Source organism: Bemisia tabaci, chromosome 2 (genome assembly GCF_918797505.1).
Source record: "Bemisia tabaci chromosome 2, PGI_BMITA_v3".
Taxonomy (NCBI): Eukaryota; Metazoa; Arthropoda; class Insecta; order Hemiptera; family Aleyrodidae; genus Bemisia; species Bemisia tabaci.
In genome coordinates, this window is record NC_092794.1 from 12,262,447 (window position 1) to 12,277,446 (window position 15,000).

A 15,000-nucleotide genomic window follows, 5' to 3' on the forward strand; every position below is an offset into this window, starting at 1 on the left:
AGCGGGAAGGTTCTAATACTGTCGTATTAGAAAAGCGCTCAGGTGTTAGTAAATGTATTTAATGAAGAAAGGACGTATAAACTCCGTCGACTTGGCTGGGAAATGGAAATAAAACATCAGCTGATAACAAACAAAGGTTACCAAGGAAACCGTAAACGCGTATTTTTGTTTCCCGAAAATGAGCTCACCGTTGAGCTCATCAGGCGCGTTTTTTTTTAGGCTTCATTTGAGTTCAACGATCAATTTCGATAAGAATTACTCTACCGCTAAGAAATTTTCTTATAGACAAACGATCAAAACTACCTGCGCATTACGTTTAAAGTATAAACTACAGTTTTCACAGCTTTATCTATTTTAAAAATGGATCCCCCCCCCCCAAAAAAAAGCCTACACATCGATGAGCTGGTGCGCCATTTAAACGCATTAGCACCAGTATACTAGTACTCAGAGGCAAGTCGAAATCAAAAAGCGCTGCCTATCGGCTGAGCGCTTAAAAGTCGTATGATTTTGCAGGGGCTTCTCTTTTCCCAAAAGACGCCTTTAAAAAGAACCTACCTGTTCCATGCAGCAAACCGAGCATTGAAAATTTAAAACAGTATACTACATGCAAAACATAATCGGTGCTGATGACAAAACATTTTATTCACAGGGCTCCTAATGCACATTCTTTGTTTAACTCTTATTTACTACTTTTCTGTTGTGAGAACAAAACTTCGGTCGTAAGCACACAGCACTCTGTCCTCATAACAGAAACTTCTGTACTTTTCTATAACAAAGAAAGTGCAGGGGAGCCCTGCGAACAGAACTATTCCTCTCAGTGTCTAATGGGAATGCGAAATATTGAACGGGTAAGGTGATTAGATGGATGCCGTATTTGTGTAAAAATGGCTTGCGATAAATCGCATCGATCAATTCTATGTTTGTAGCTACTGGTCATTTTTATCGAATTTTGTGATCGTGTTTCTGTTGTCACGTGACTAAAGAATCCACTCACCGAATTTGAAAGACAAATTCAACGTGATAAAGGCATGATTTTTTTTATATGGAAAATATTGCATTCGATACTGACATCGAAACTGCACTCGAATGCGATATTTTTCCTATAGAAAAAACCATACACATAGCGTTGAATTTCTTTGCCAAATTTGGTGAGTGAATTCTGTTGGCGAAAAGCGTCAGCTGTTTTGTAAAGTTTTGATTCCTCCAGTTTTTCATTTCTCAGTTTCAGTTCGGTATGATACCTTGCCCATAAAGGTGATCTAAAAGCGTCCTCCGAGTGTTATTTCTTTCCATACCACCTTTAGCTTTTACCTTTAGCCTTTAGGTTATGGGCCCAGAGCAGTGCAGTTTTTATTCGTGATTTCATTAAGTGTCCAATTAACAATGAGTGGTGACCATAAAACTAAAAGAAATATTAAGCCGTTCGACGGTACCAAATACTCAATTTGGAAGTTGCGAGTGCGAGCGGTCTTGGCCGAGTTAAAAGTCTTATCCGCCGTAGACTCGGTAACCACGGTTACGACTCAGACCGCGTCGGGCGATAACAGTGTTGCAAGTGGTGCAAGTGAAATCTCGGACGATTCGGACCTAAAAGCGAAAAATGTAATTCTCGAGTATCTCGCGGACTCTCACATTCACTTCGTTAGCAACGAAAAAAGTGCACGAGACATTTTCTTAAGTTTAGATGCCATTTACGAGAGGAAGAGTTTGGCCGCGCAAATATCGATTAAAAAGAAGTTGCTCGCGTTAAAATTCCAAGGACAGTCAGATTTAATGAAATTCTTCACAGTTTTTGACGATTTGATGACTGAGCTGAGTGCCGCTGGCGCCACGTTGACCGAATCTGATAAGGTGGCTCACCTTTTAGTGACGTTGCCAAGCAGCTATGATGGTATCGTTACAGCTATCGAGACTTTGTCAGAAAACAACTTGACATTAGCTTTTGTTAAGACAAGGCTACTTGATCATGAAACAAAGCTGAAGGGTGATGATGATACAAGCCCCAAAGTCCTCCTCTTGGACCACCAAAAACGAAAGTTCCCACTAAAGGGTTCAAAGTTCAATTCTCAAAAGTTCAATCCGAACATTAAGAAGAAGAATAACTTCAAACCTTTTCAGAAGAAATCAATGGGATGTTTCCATTGTGGCCGTAAAAATCACGTGATCAAGGATTGCATTTACAGACGCAATCAATCGAGCCAAAATTCACCGAGACCCAACTTAAAGAGCGTGAAAGTTAAAGATAAAGATGACTATTCACCCGAAAGTGCAAATATCTCTGCTTTTGCCTTCATGGCGGGTGAATCTCAAGGAAATCAAGAAGCTGGATTCTGGATCCTGGATTCTGGAGCATCGGCCCATATTTCAAAAACTGATGCATTCTTCAACAGCAGCGTGACACTAGATCCTCCAATGAAGATTGCCATCGCAAAGAGTGGAGCCTTCATCACTGCCCTTAAAAAAGGGAATATCAACGTTACGACTCAATCCGGGTTCAGCGGACTTCTCGAGGACGTTCTATTCTGCCCTGAAGTTCCTCATAATTTATTGTCCGTGAAGAAAATCCAGGAAGCTGGATTCACGGTCACCTTCGATCAAAAGGGCGTACAAATTACAAAGGGAAGTACAGTGTTTTTCAAGGGTAAGCCCTTTCATAATTTATTTTCGATTACATTTTTGATTAATTCCCAGAATGCAAACATGCAAGTTTATAGTGCGATGGGCAATACTACTTATAAACTGTGGCATGAACGCTTAGGACATATTGGCAAGGGAAAATTTTTAGAGTTGAAAAGACATAACATGTTTGATGATATTGACAGGATCAAAAATGTTGCAGTGAGTGAACATTTTTGTGAAGCTTGTATTAAAGGTAAGCAAGCAAGGTTACCATTTCACAAGATAAAAGATAAAAGTCACGTCAATAGAGCGTTATTTATAGTACATTCAGATGTGTCTGGACCAATTAGTCCTCCAACTATTCTGAATAATCAGAATTACTTCGTTTTATTTGTTGATCAATACACTCACTACTGTGTAACTTACTTGCTTCAACAAAAATCGGGAGTTTTTCCTGCTTTCAAAGATTTTGTAGCCAAAAGTGAGGCTCATTTTAATTCAAAATTCGTTACTCTCTACTCAGATAATGGTGGCGAATATTTCTCCACTGAGATGAAACAGTTTTGTATAGATAAGGGAATAACATATCATCCGACCATTCCACGAACGCCTCAGTTGAATGGGGTGGCTGAAAGAATGGTAAGAAGTATCACAGAACGGGCACGTGCAATGCTTCATGGAGCTAAGTTAGATCTTGCATTTTGGGGTGAAGCTGTCCTAACAGCTACGTATCTGATAAACTTGACTCCTACCAAAGCTTTATCAGCATGCATGACTCCGTATGAAGCATGGCATGGAAAAAAGCCCAAAATAGAATTTTTGAGAGTTTTTGGTTCTACGGTCTATGTCCACAACAAAACCAGGAAACGAAAATTTGATGAAAAATCCTGGAAAGCCATTCTAGTTGGTTATGAACCAAATGGATATAAAGTGTGGGACGTAGAAAACGAAAAATTTGTCAAAGTTAGAGATGTAATTGTTAATGAGACAAATTACCTGGTTTCGAGGCCTGTGCTGAATTTGAATAATATTCTAGAAAATCGAGATAAATATGGTGAAACCTATGGTGATAGGAATAGTGCAAACCATAAACTCGATAATGGTCAAGTATCAGTTTCACAGCAACGAGCTGGAGTAAATGAAAAATCAAAACGTGTGAGAAAACATGTGAGCCTTTTAAACCTGAAAACTCTAACAAGGACAAAATGGATGATAAGGATGTGAATGTTAATTTACCTACAGCAAACTGTGACTCAAAGCCCCATGAACTGAGAAGGAGTGAACGAATTAAGGGATTGCCACATGTTAGTTATGATGAAACCGATGATTTAACTCGGTACATTTTAAGTGCTCAATCACTCGAATGTGACATTCCCTCTTCCATTAAAGAGATCGAGAAAAGCCCCGACAAATTAAAATGGAAAAAGCTATTCAGGAAGAAATTGATTCTTTATTAATCAATAAAACCTGGAATATTGTGCCAGAGCCCATAGGAAGAAACATTGTTGCATGCAAGTGGGTATTTGCAATTAAAAACAATGAATTTGGGGAAAAAGTAAAGTATAAAGCTAGACTTGTAGCCTGCGGCTATAGTCAGAAATTTGCGGAGGACTACGACCAAACATTTGCGCCAGTTGCTCGAATCGCTAGTCTTAGAATCTTAACAGCTTTTGCAAACCAATTTGACCTGTTAATTCACCAAATGGACGTCAAAACTGCATTCTTAAATGGAGTTCTAAAAGAGGAAATTTACATGAGAATACCAGAAGGGATGGAGAGTAAAGAAAATCACGTTTGCAAACTAAATAAGGCACTATACGGTCTTAAACAAGGAGCACGATGCTGGTTTGAAACTTTTGAAATAAAACTCCTTAAGGTAGATTTCAAAACTTCACCTGCGGACCGTTGCATTTACTTTTTGGATAGGGGTGATATTTCCAAAAATATTTACGTTATTCTTTACGTCGATGACGTGGTAATAATTTGCAAAGATCTTAAAACAATGATGAGTTTCAAACGCTATTTAATGAGTGAATTTAGCATGGTAGATTTAGGCAGCATTCGATTATTCTTGGGAATTAAATTCGAAAGAGGTAATGAAGAGATAACCATGAGTCAATGCGCTTACATTGACGCAGTCCTTAAAAATTCAACATGAGTGATTGCAATCCTATTAGCAACCCTCTTCCGAGCAAATTAAACTTCGAAGCTCTCAATTCAGACGAAAGGTGCGACGCGCCTTGCCAAAGCCTTATTGGATGTCTCATGTATATAATGCTGAGTACTCGACCCGATTTAAGCACTGCAGTAAATATTTTGAGTCGATTCGCTAGTAAAAATAACAAGGAGCTATGGCAGTGTTTAAAACGAGTCCTGAGATATTTGAAAGGATCTCGTGCTTTGAAACTTACGTATAAACGAAATAATGATCATGAGCATATTCTAAGTGGATTTGTTGATTCTGATTGGGCAGGAGATTCAACGGACAGGAAAAGTACCACTGGGTTTTTTCTTCAAACTTGTTTGGTGTGTGCACCGTTAGTTGGAATACAAAGAAACAGAAATCTGTTGCTGCCGTCGTCTACAGAGGCAGAATACATGGCCCTATTTGAAGGGGTTAGGGAAGCTCTCTGGTTGAAGTCATTACTGCATAGCGTAAATTTGGCAATACAACGGCCAATCCCTATCTATGAGGATAATAACGGTTGTATTAGCATTGCTAACAACCCGTCTAGTCATAAAAGATTGAAACACATCGATATTAAATATCACTTTTCCCGAGAGCAAGTTGAAGAAAATACTATTATCCTTCATCATTTGTCCACAGGTGATCAGCCAGCAGATCTGCTCACGAAGCCTCTACCAACTCCGACCTTCTTGAAATTCAGAGCTGAATTTGGGCTCCAATCAGCCAGTACCGAGTGAGAGATTTGATGAGGTTTTCATCTGGGTTTCCCTCATCCTTGCAACGAATGTTGAATCTATTTTCTTTTCTTCCCAGATATTAGATAAAGTTTAATTTTTTTTTAAAAAAAAAAAAAAAAAGAATTTTTTTTTAAACCCCCCCCCCCCCAAAAAAAAAAAAAAAAAAAAAAAAAAAAGTCAAATATTACATTTCAAATTTACATTTCATTTTTCAATGTCAAAATTTAATCCCCAAGTTAAATTTTGAGGGGGCGTGTTGGCGAAAAGCGTCAGCTGTTTTGTAAAGTTTTGATTCCTCCAGTTTTTCATTTCTCAGTTTCAGTTCGGTATGATACCTTGCCCATAAAGGTGATCTAAAAGCGTCCTCCGAGTGTTTATTTCTTTCCATACCACCTTTAGCTTTTAACCTTTAGCCTTTAAATTCTGTGATCTCGTGGCAATAGAAATGCGATCACAAAATTCAATGAAAATGACAAGAAGCTAAAAACATGGAACTAATTGATACGATGTATAACATGTCGTTCCGACACAAAATACGCTGTCCATTGAATCGCTTTAAAATAGGGCTGTCTCTCCTTTACGAACTTATCACAAAATCGTGGGAACAAGAATGGAGCACAAGTGAACAGAATCGTCTCCGTAGAGCCCCCATGCCATATCCAAGAACATCTAACCACAAATCAAGATCATGTGAAGTCCAAATTGCGCGTCTCAGGATAGGTCACACTTTTTTTCACTCACAATCATATCATATCTAAAGAAAACCAACCCATCTGCCACTTCTGCAATTCATCACCTCTAACCATCAAACACATACTTATGGACTGCTCTTCCCTCCGATATCTCCAATCACAGATCTACCCCCCTACAATCAACAGAAATACAAACCCTCTTACATGCGATGAACCTAATATTACCACCAAAATTCTAAAACTCTTCACCTCTCTTAATTAAAAAATCTAAATTTTCGTTTATACTCCTATTTTCAAAATTATCTGTAAAGACGTTAATAGCCTGAGTCGCTGAATGTCTTAAAATTATAATAACTAACTAACTCTCTACTTTACGTGTCGATATAGATCCAATAATCGGGTAGCAGGAATGAATCGGGTAGGATTGGAGTTTTGAAGCCGCTCTAGGGCCACTTCCCTATCCAAAGCCTACCATAAATAAAGGATGAAGAGCTGAAAAACATGACTGTTGCTCAAACTAAGAATTACAGCACGTGAAATAGGTCTATCTGCAGCTGGTGGAGTTAAATGCCTATGACTATCTGTAACTTTGAAAATGGAAACTTCGCGTGAATGATCAATTACCGATATTTTCCCATTTGAAACTATAGCACAGAATCGATCATTATGGTGTTTGATGGAAACACACTGTTTATCGATCCTTTTCCATAGGTTTAAATTACAGATCAATCGATGTATCATAAAGCTTTCAACTGCCTAAAATCTTTTCGCAGTCATCGTTTCTTTCCAATTTCCCCAGCTACATATAACATACGTTATCATCTCTAAACTGTTCTACATACGATTTTTTTAAACTCCCAATGCAGATAGACTTATCTCTTCCTTTATAATGTGTACGACTCCCCCCCCCCCCCCATTAAAGGAGTTGATTTGTTTTTACTGGGAGGACTGTTTTCGTTACTTTAAAGCGACTGTACGGCATTTTTAGATAATTCATGATGTTTTGCAATTCTCCTTTTTTTTTTTTTTTTTTTTATTTCATTGAAAAATTGGGAAACTATTTCGCAATTCGATTGCATGGGATGCCACGAATTTTTTGGTAGTCGCAACTTTGTGCATTCAGGTCGCAGCTCAGGAAAATTCAAGGAAGTTGAAACACACATGCGACGAAGTTAAGACATAGCGTTAAAAAGCCAACGGAAACATCTTGGTTGGAAATGCTACATGAGCGAATAGACATTGCTGTGATCCGATTTTTTCACCTTAGCGCTTTCAGGCCTGTGAAGAATATATTGATAAGATTCTTTAGGCGTCTCGGATTAAATAATAAGGTATTGTAAGAGTCTAAGCTAATAAATGGTACCTATTTATTGTACATTGCGCAAGATAATGCGCAACTTAAAACTTGAAACTTTTATGTAACTTAAAAGTTACTTCTAGAGATATGTTAAGCTATTGGACTCATATTTCAACTATAGATAATTCTAAAGCTCTTATCTATTGAAGTATATAGAGATTATATTAGTTTATCTGATTAGGTAGTTTAGGATCATGAGTTGGACTATTAATAATTGATTAATAATTTGATACTTAATAGAAGTGTGTCTTATTTGGTTTGTGGGTTTGTGTACATCAGGAAAATGATATAGAGCTAGAGAGACAACAATAGGGTATTATCTGGTTCAAGTAATTTTCTCTTTATAATTTTCTTTGATAATTTTGTATCAAAACATCACTGGTTTGTAAAAAAGATCTACAGCTGGAAAAGAACGCACAATCTCAGCATTATATTCTATCAGCAGTCAGCAAGTGAAACGGCTGCTTTATAGTCATTTCCCATAAAATGCCCATAGCCCCTTATGGGAACTCCATCACCTGTGCAGTTAAGTCCCGGGAATGCTTTGGCACACGCAGTTTCTGGGACGGTGGAGGCAGCAACGGCAATCTTCTGCCACTTTTTAGGTAAATCGAAACATTTCGATCCTTTAAACATCTTCATGAGATTGCTCTCTTGGAATAGAGCAACTTGGAAGGCGTCCCTGCCTCCGATGTAGAGAAGCGAGAGAAGAAGGCAGACTGATGTAGAATGCTTCATGATAGTCTTCGGTTGATCCTGCTCAAAGGGAAAGAGAACTGTACAGCCACACAGATAGTCTTCGGTTGATCCTGCTCAAAGGGAAAGAGAACTGTATAGACCACACAGATAGTCTTCGGTTGATCCTGCTCAAAGGGAAAGAGAACTGCACAGTCACACAGAAGAAGACACGAAATCTGAGGATGAGGTTTAATAATGCTGACGAGCTACAAAAGACTGAAGCATCGCTCGCACATCGAATCACTGTGAATATAATTAAAGTTACGATTTATAAAGCACGAATGTTGTTTGCGTTACCCGCTTAATTTGCACAGTTGCCTCCAAAAAAAGCAAATATAGTCAAAAAATAATAACGGGTGTAAATATGTGCGTACATAGACATAAATATGTAGCATAGTGCCTGCCCTTTTTGTCCTTTAAAACATCTGTGAATAAAGTCATGGCCATATCGCGATGGCTAAAGTGCAAAAGCACGTATTTCCATCGCGGTGCCTAAAAACCTCTGCTCCTATTTTATTTTTTCGAGGAGAGAAAATTCAACGGTATAGCTTGAAATTTCTACGGAATAATCTTCTAACAGAGAAGAATTATCAAGGAGAGTTTCAAGAAATTAAGTTGACTGGTTTTCCAAAGTGAAAAAAGGTTGTGACAGGAGGTCTGCGACGTCGCAATCAGAGATACGGGGTTTCGCACTTTAGCCATCGGTATGAAGCATCAAGAATAAATCGAATTTTTGATATTTTCAATCAAAATTATAATTGAAATCATGATGAAAACGATCGGAGAACTTCATCATTAAGTCTGAAATTAAAATTGACGCTAGTTGGTTTACGGACTGTAGGTCTACAAGAATAAGGGCTACAAAAAAGGGCTACCTTTTTTCGTCAACAGTCAAAATGTCTACATAAAAATGCCTATTAAAATAATGTCTATAGTAAAATATGTCTACGGTTTTAAAATGTCTTTGGTTTGACTGCCTACTCCAAAAATGTCAAAGTACGTATTTATGTCGTCTAATAAGAATCTTATTTGAAAGTGTATCCCCAAAGACAGGACGAGGTGTGGATGCTGCAGAAGCTGATGCGTAAAGAATTGTGAGTCACATTTCGCGAATACTTGATCCTATAAACATCCAACATGTATATTTTATTTATATATTTTTTTTTTTTATTTTATAAATATATTTTATATATTTTTAGTGGCCATCATAAATACTTTGACATTTTCCAAGTGGGCAAACAAACCGTAGACATTTTAATAGTGTAGACATATTTGACTGTAGACATAATTTCAGTAGGCATTTTAATGTAGACGTTTTGAGTGTAGACTAAAAAAGGTAGCCCTTTTTACTGTAGCCCTTTTTTCTGTAGACGTATTGTCTGCATACCCGCTAGTTCACCAAACAAGGGTCAACGATTGATGAAAATAATTGAAATTTTCTTAATTTTGGTCCTCGACACCTGTGCTCTGGCAGGCGAACCACCAAAAGCCTTATTGTTGTATGCCTCTGGGCAATTGGGCATACAAGAGCTTTTCAAACCAAAAATTTTCCCGCCCCGAGTGAATTTTTTTTCCAAGCCCACCTCTCAAACAGCAATTCTGGGTCACTTTGACCCGTGTGTAAGGCCTGATGGACAAGGCGCATAAGTGCAGTTTTTGATAAAATTGAGATATTAATAATTTAAACTAAAAGTAGTCGTGGAATATACTCTGCGAGAAATTCACAGGTAAAATCCAACTTTTAAGCATCAAAAAGTGAGTTAGAACGTTTTTTCCGCCATGAAGCTCCATGTAATTTTGAAACTATAAACACGTATTTCTCGAAACAGTAAATACTGCACTTTCGCGCCTTGTCCTTCAAGCTCGTCGTATGTTCTTGCAGGGAAGTTTTTCCTTTTCCTTACGACTGTAAAGACGTAACTGTTCGTTTTGATTCAAATAGCGCGGGTCATTCAATTATCAACAAATACCTATCATAAAAATGTATCATACACTTTTCTTTCGCTGAATAAACCTGACTCGCAGTTAATGCGGGCTGATTCTGCTTAAATGTACATTTGAAAATTTCTGTGCTTATGGTCACTTTGGGCTGCTTCAAGTTAATTTTTTTCAGCCCAAGTTACTTTGTTTTGACCCAGATCGTGGGTTGGGTACTCTGAGACATTTGCGGATGATGATAGTGATAGTGATGATACTGTGATGATAGTGTCCTGCTGAACTAGTGCATTGATGTCTCTCCCAATGTCACTCGCAGATGAACAACACGTTCAGGCTCCTTTGTGCTCCACTTTCCATATTAACATAAAATGTCGATTGCTTTTTCTTACCGTGTACGCGTCCAATTTGCCTTCCATCTTTTTAGCGTAACAAAACCCTCCAGCATCAATTTCCAATGTTGCTGTCATTTTTGTTTACCTAAGATTCCGGGGTTCCCGGTGTTCATTCCGATTTCCAGAAGCTCTGAGAAAAATTCCGATTCTTCAAAAGTTCCGGAAAAGAAATTCCGAAAGAACACCCGTACTTAACTATGAAGTTCGTCAAAGTTGATAAAGAAAATCATAAAATTTGATCAAATAATCGGTCAAACTGACAAAAAAACCCGAAATTTCAATAAAATTCTGGGAATTCTGAGGATTCCGAGGAACTGCAGGTGTTCCAGAATTTGGAATTCAGTGGGTGGCGTAAATTGCGATATATCGATTGTTATGCCATTTAAACCTATGGTAAAGAATCGATTATTAAGGCGTTCGCTGCGAACACCCTGTCTATCGATCCTTTTCTATAGGTTTAAATGGCATAACAATCGATATATCGCAAAGCACGCCACGCCACTGAATTCCGGGTAACGGCAGCATTGTTTTCCATGAAGGATTTGATTCTTTCGACGGTAAATAAATCCACAAAAATTTTGAAAGTTAACGAATCGTGGGAAGGGGCGGGGTAATCTGATTGTAAGCGGTAAAACGATTGATGATGCATACTTCCGACCGGGTTTCTTATGAGCTTTTAACAACCTCGTTCCGTTTCCTGCTACACAGGTCAACACCCCATTAAAAGTCACAGCGACCGAAGCGGGCGTTGCGTGACTGAACGCAATATTTCTCCGTACTTATGGCTCTACTTTCAATTTTACCATCCTGTCACCTCGGTCGCGGCGTAATGAATGACTCCGCATTGATTTTACGCAGAAATCACGGACACGAACCTGGTCTCATGATGGATTGCCCCGAGGATCAATGTGCGGTTAACATGTTTTTTTGGGTCGCCGAACGAAATAAATCATCGAAAAATTGGATAGCGTTCGGCGAACCAGCCGTGCCTACACTGAGAGTTTTAAAAAAAGACCTATGGGGCCATTAATGAAATACGTACGCTGGTAAAAAAAAACCTCTTGGTTCAAGAGTGCAGTTTCTTGTCGCCGGATTTAAGAGTCTGGATTCTTGTTTCAATGCAAAATCCGCTTGAATCAATGCAAAATCCGCTTGAAACAAGAGTTCAAGACTCTTAAATCCGGCGACAAGAAACTGCACTCTTAAGTCAATGCAATGCGGCATTGGTCTAAGAGGTTTTTTTTTACCAGTGTAAGGCATAAATTTGAATTTTTCTGACTCCCTTCAACCCGCACCCTCTGGTGATTCAAAACGCAGGTTTTGCACCCTCCAAAAAAATGCTCCCTATGCTCCCCCCCCCCCCCCTCCAAGGAGAAAAATCGCCGATATATCTCGGTTTTTCCGAACATTTTTTCCTCATTGAAAAAAAATTAACGGAGGTTAAGAGTAAAAGAAGGAAAAGACCAAGGTAAAATAAGTGGTCGAAAAATGTTTTAATCAAAAAATTTTAAAATGATGATAGATTGGATCAGATAAAATAATATGGCAAAGCAAAAAACCAGAAGAAATGCTCTTTTAAAAAAAAAGCTCTTTTTTTAACAATTTTAATCCCAAAATGTTCATGGGGCATTGTTATATGCTGTTCTTCTCTCTATCTCTACTATTTCTTACAGGCCATTTTTAAAAAAAGTCCGTGTCCAGACTCAGCTGAAATTCTTCTCATTTCATTGTGTCTACGTACTTTTAATATTGTAGCAGGTACGTCACAACAGTCTTGGAAAGGATTAGATTTAATCTGCCACTTTGCAATGCGACAACTATGTAATCAAGCTGATGCCTCTGATACTGGCAGCATCAATAACTTAATTTTGAGTTTTTTATTTCTTACTGAAAGCTCTTTTATTCTACGAAGAGTCACACACACATTTATTCATTATTCTGTTTTGTAGCTCTGTTGGGCCGATGGATTAGTGGACGCACTCATTTCAATCCACATTTTTTTCGGGGGATTCTTCGGGCGTATTCTGTTTTTTGTCCTCTCTTTTTTGTTTACACATGCTAGTGCGTGTAAATTGACAAAACCTTGCTTTCCACAGATAGAGTGAGAATACTCTTAATTTTCCCCGAACGGAACTCCATACTGCACCAGGGAGAAACGCCGCACTGTGGATCGAGTTAATGGGAGAGGTCGGACAAAATTTGGAAACTTTAAAAGCTTATAACTCCATTTACACAAAATTCTGAGATTTTAAAAGTGGTTCCATCGGTTTCCGCGTGAAATTTTCTTCTAGAAGCACCCCTTAAAAATTAAAATGTGACGAAATTTAACATCAAAATTTGCAGTCTTAGTCAAAAATTTCATGTCCGACCTCTCTGATTGACTCGATCCACTGTGCGCCGTATGAACATTCGGATGTTGCGGAATTGTTTTATAAAACACTAGTTTTCAAAACCTCACGAGTTTTTTCAGGATTTTACTCCTGGTTATTTCAGCGTATCTGAAAAAATCAAGGATTAGTTGGACCGGAGCTCATCAGAAGGGAATCAACCAACATTAATTTGAAACTGAGAAAAAGAGGTTTGAAGTTTTATTAATGCATAAAGCTTGGTGTAAAAAATAAACTTTGACCTGCTGACTCAATTTTTTCGAAGATGTGGGTTGGTTCCCTTCTGATAAACTCGGTCCAATTGGACAGCGCTAAGAAACTAGGGCAAGCACTGCACTAGGGTCATAATATTGCATCATGTATATCTAAGGAGCCCATCTGTACGACGTTACTTAGTGGAAAAATAAGAAACGTCGAACGGGACCTCGCTTGTAAGATTGCGCGTCGAGTTTGACGTTTCGCGTGGTGCCTTTAGACGTCGGGAGCTGAAATTCTGTAGCGCAGACCAAAATATTCACAAAGTAGACGAATATACGTCGATTTTTGGGGCAAATACGTCTGTCCTCTTTTATAATGCGGCGCTAAGAGAAAAACGCCTTATGAGTCTTCAGACGTTGCCAAGTTTCCTTCGATAAACCGAACTTACTGTGGGAAATTTTGAATACTTTTTCTTGCAATTTTCATATACCTAATATTGTTCGCAAGTTTGACCTACAGTTACTGAAAATTTTAAGGAAAATATTCACAACTTGCCTCAAAAAATAAACATTTTATCAAAGGAAAGGAGGGAGTTGCGTTTTGGGCCTTTTCCGGCCCACCTGGATTTTGCTAAATGTTTCATATTTTCAAAGTACTAGTCTTAGGTAGACTCTGTGCCAAATATTAGACCGACCGGAGCCCATGCAAGGGCGCAGCAGCGCCTCAAACCCAAAATCCTGGAATCGAAAAACAATTATTTTCGTCGACTTTTTCGACTGTTATCACTCTTCCAGCACATGATTCTTATGTATTTTTTTGCGTACTTTTCGTTTCTGGCCTTTTTAAAGGCCTCCGATAAATTTTAAGGGGCCTTATGGCCCATTGTTGCCATTTTTGGCCCATTTTTAGGGGTTTTTCCCATTTAACACATTCAAAACTCAATTTAATCCAAAAACTGTGTACATTTTTGAAAAGTACGTAAAAAAATTAATAAAAACTGTTCAGTAAAATTTTTTCCTATGTTGCCAAATTTCCGAGAAAATTGGCCCCAAAGTGTCAAAAACGGCAAAAAATCGATAAATCGCCGCGTCTAAGGTTCAAGAAAGTGGAGTACATTTTTCATACTGTACCAGATAACAGCTCTTATCCATCCATACAACATACTAAAATATCATAGTTGTACCTGGATTCCCACGATGTGAAAATTGACCGAGATGTCGATTTTAGCGGCCTTTTTATACTTGAAGGCAGCTCTTTTGAATGTTTTTCGACCTTAGTCACCCTCCATGGGTGTGTACTATATGTATTTTTCTACGTACTTTTTATATCTGGCCATAAAAATGGCTTCCTGTGAATTTTAAAAGGCCTAACGGTCCATTGTTGCCAATTTTCACCAATTTTTAGGGGTTTTTTCAAGTTTACGTGTGTGAAACTTAATTTAATCTAGAAACCGTGTACAATTTCGGAAAGAACGTAAAAAAATACATAGGAATGTGATTTGTATCTTTTCCCTACGTTGCCAAATTTTCGAGAAAAATCGTCCTGAAGCGTCAAAAATGCCAAAAATTGGATTAATCATCACGTCGGAGGTTCCAGGAGGTGAATTATGACATTCATGTGGATCGTGGGACACTTTCTCCACGCATTTTCTGTTCTTCGGTATATTTGGCCTGTAGCAAGCATCTTGAGAACCTTGGAAATTTGGCAACATAGGAAAAAATTTTACTGAACAGTTTTTATTAATTTTTTTACGT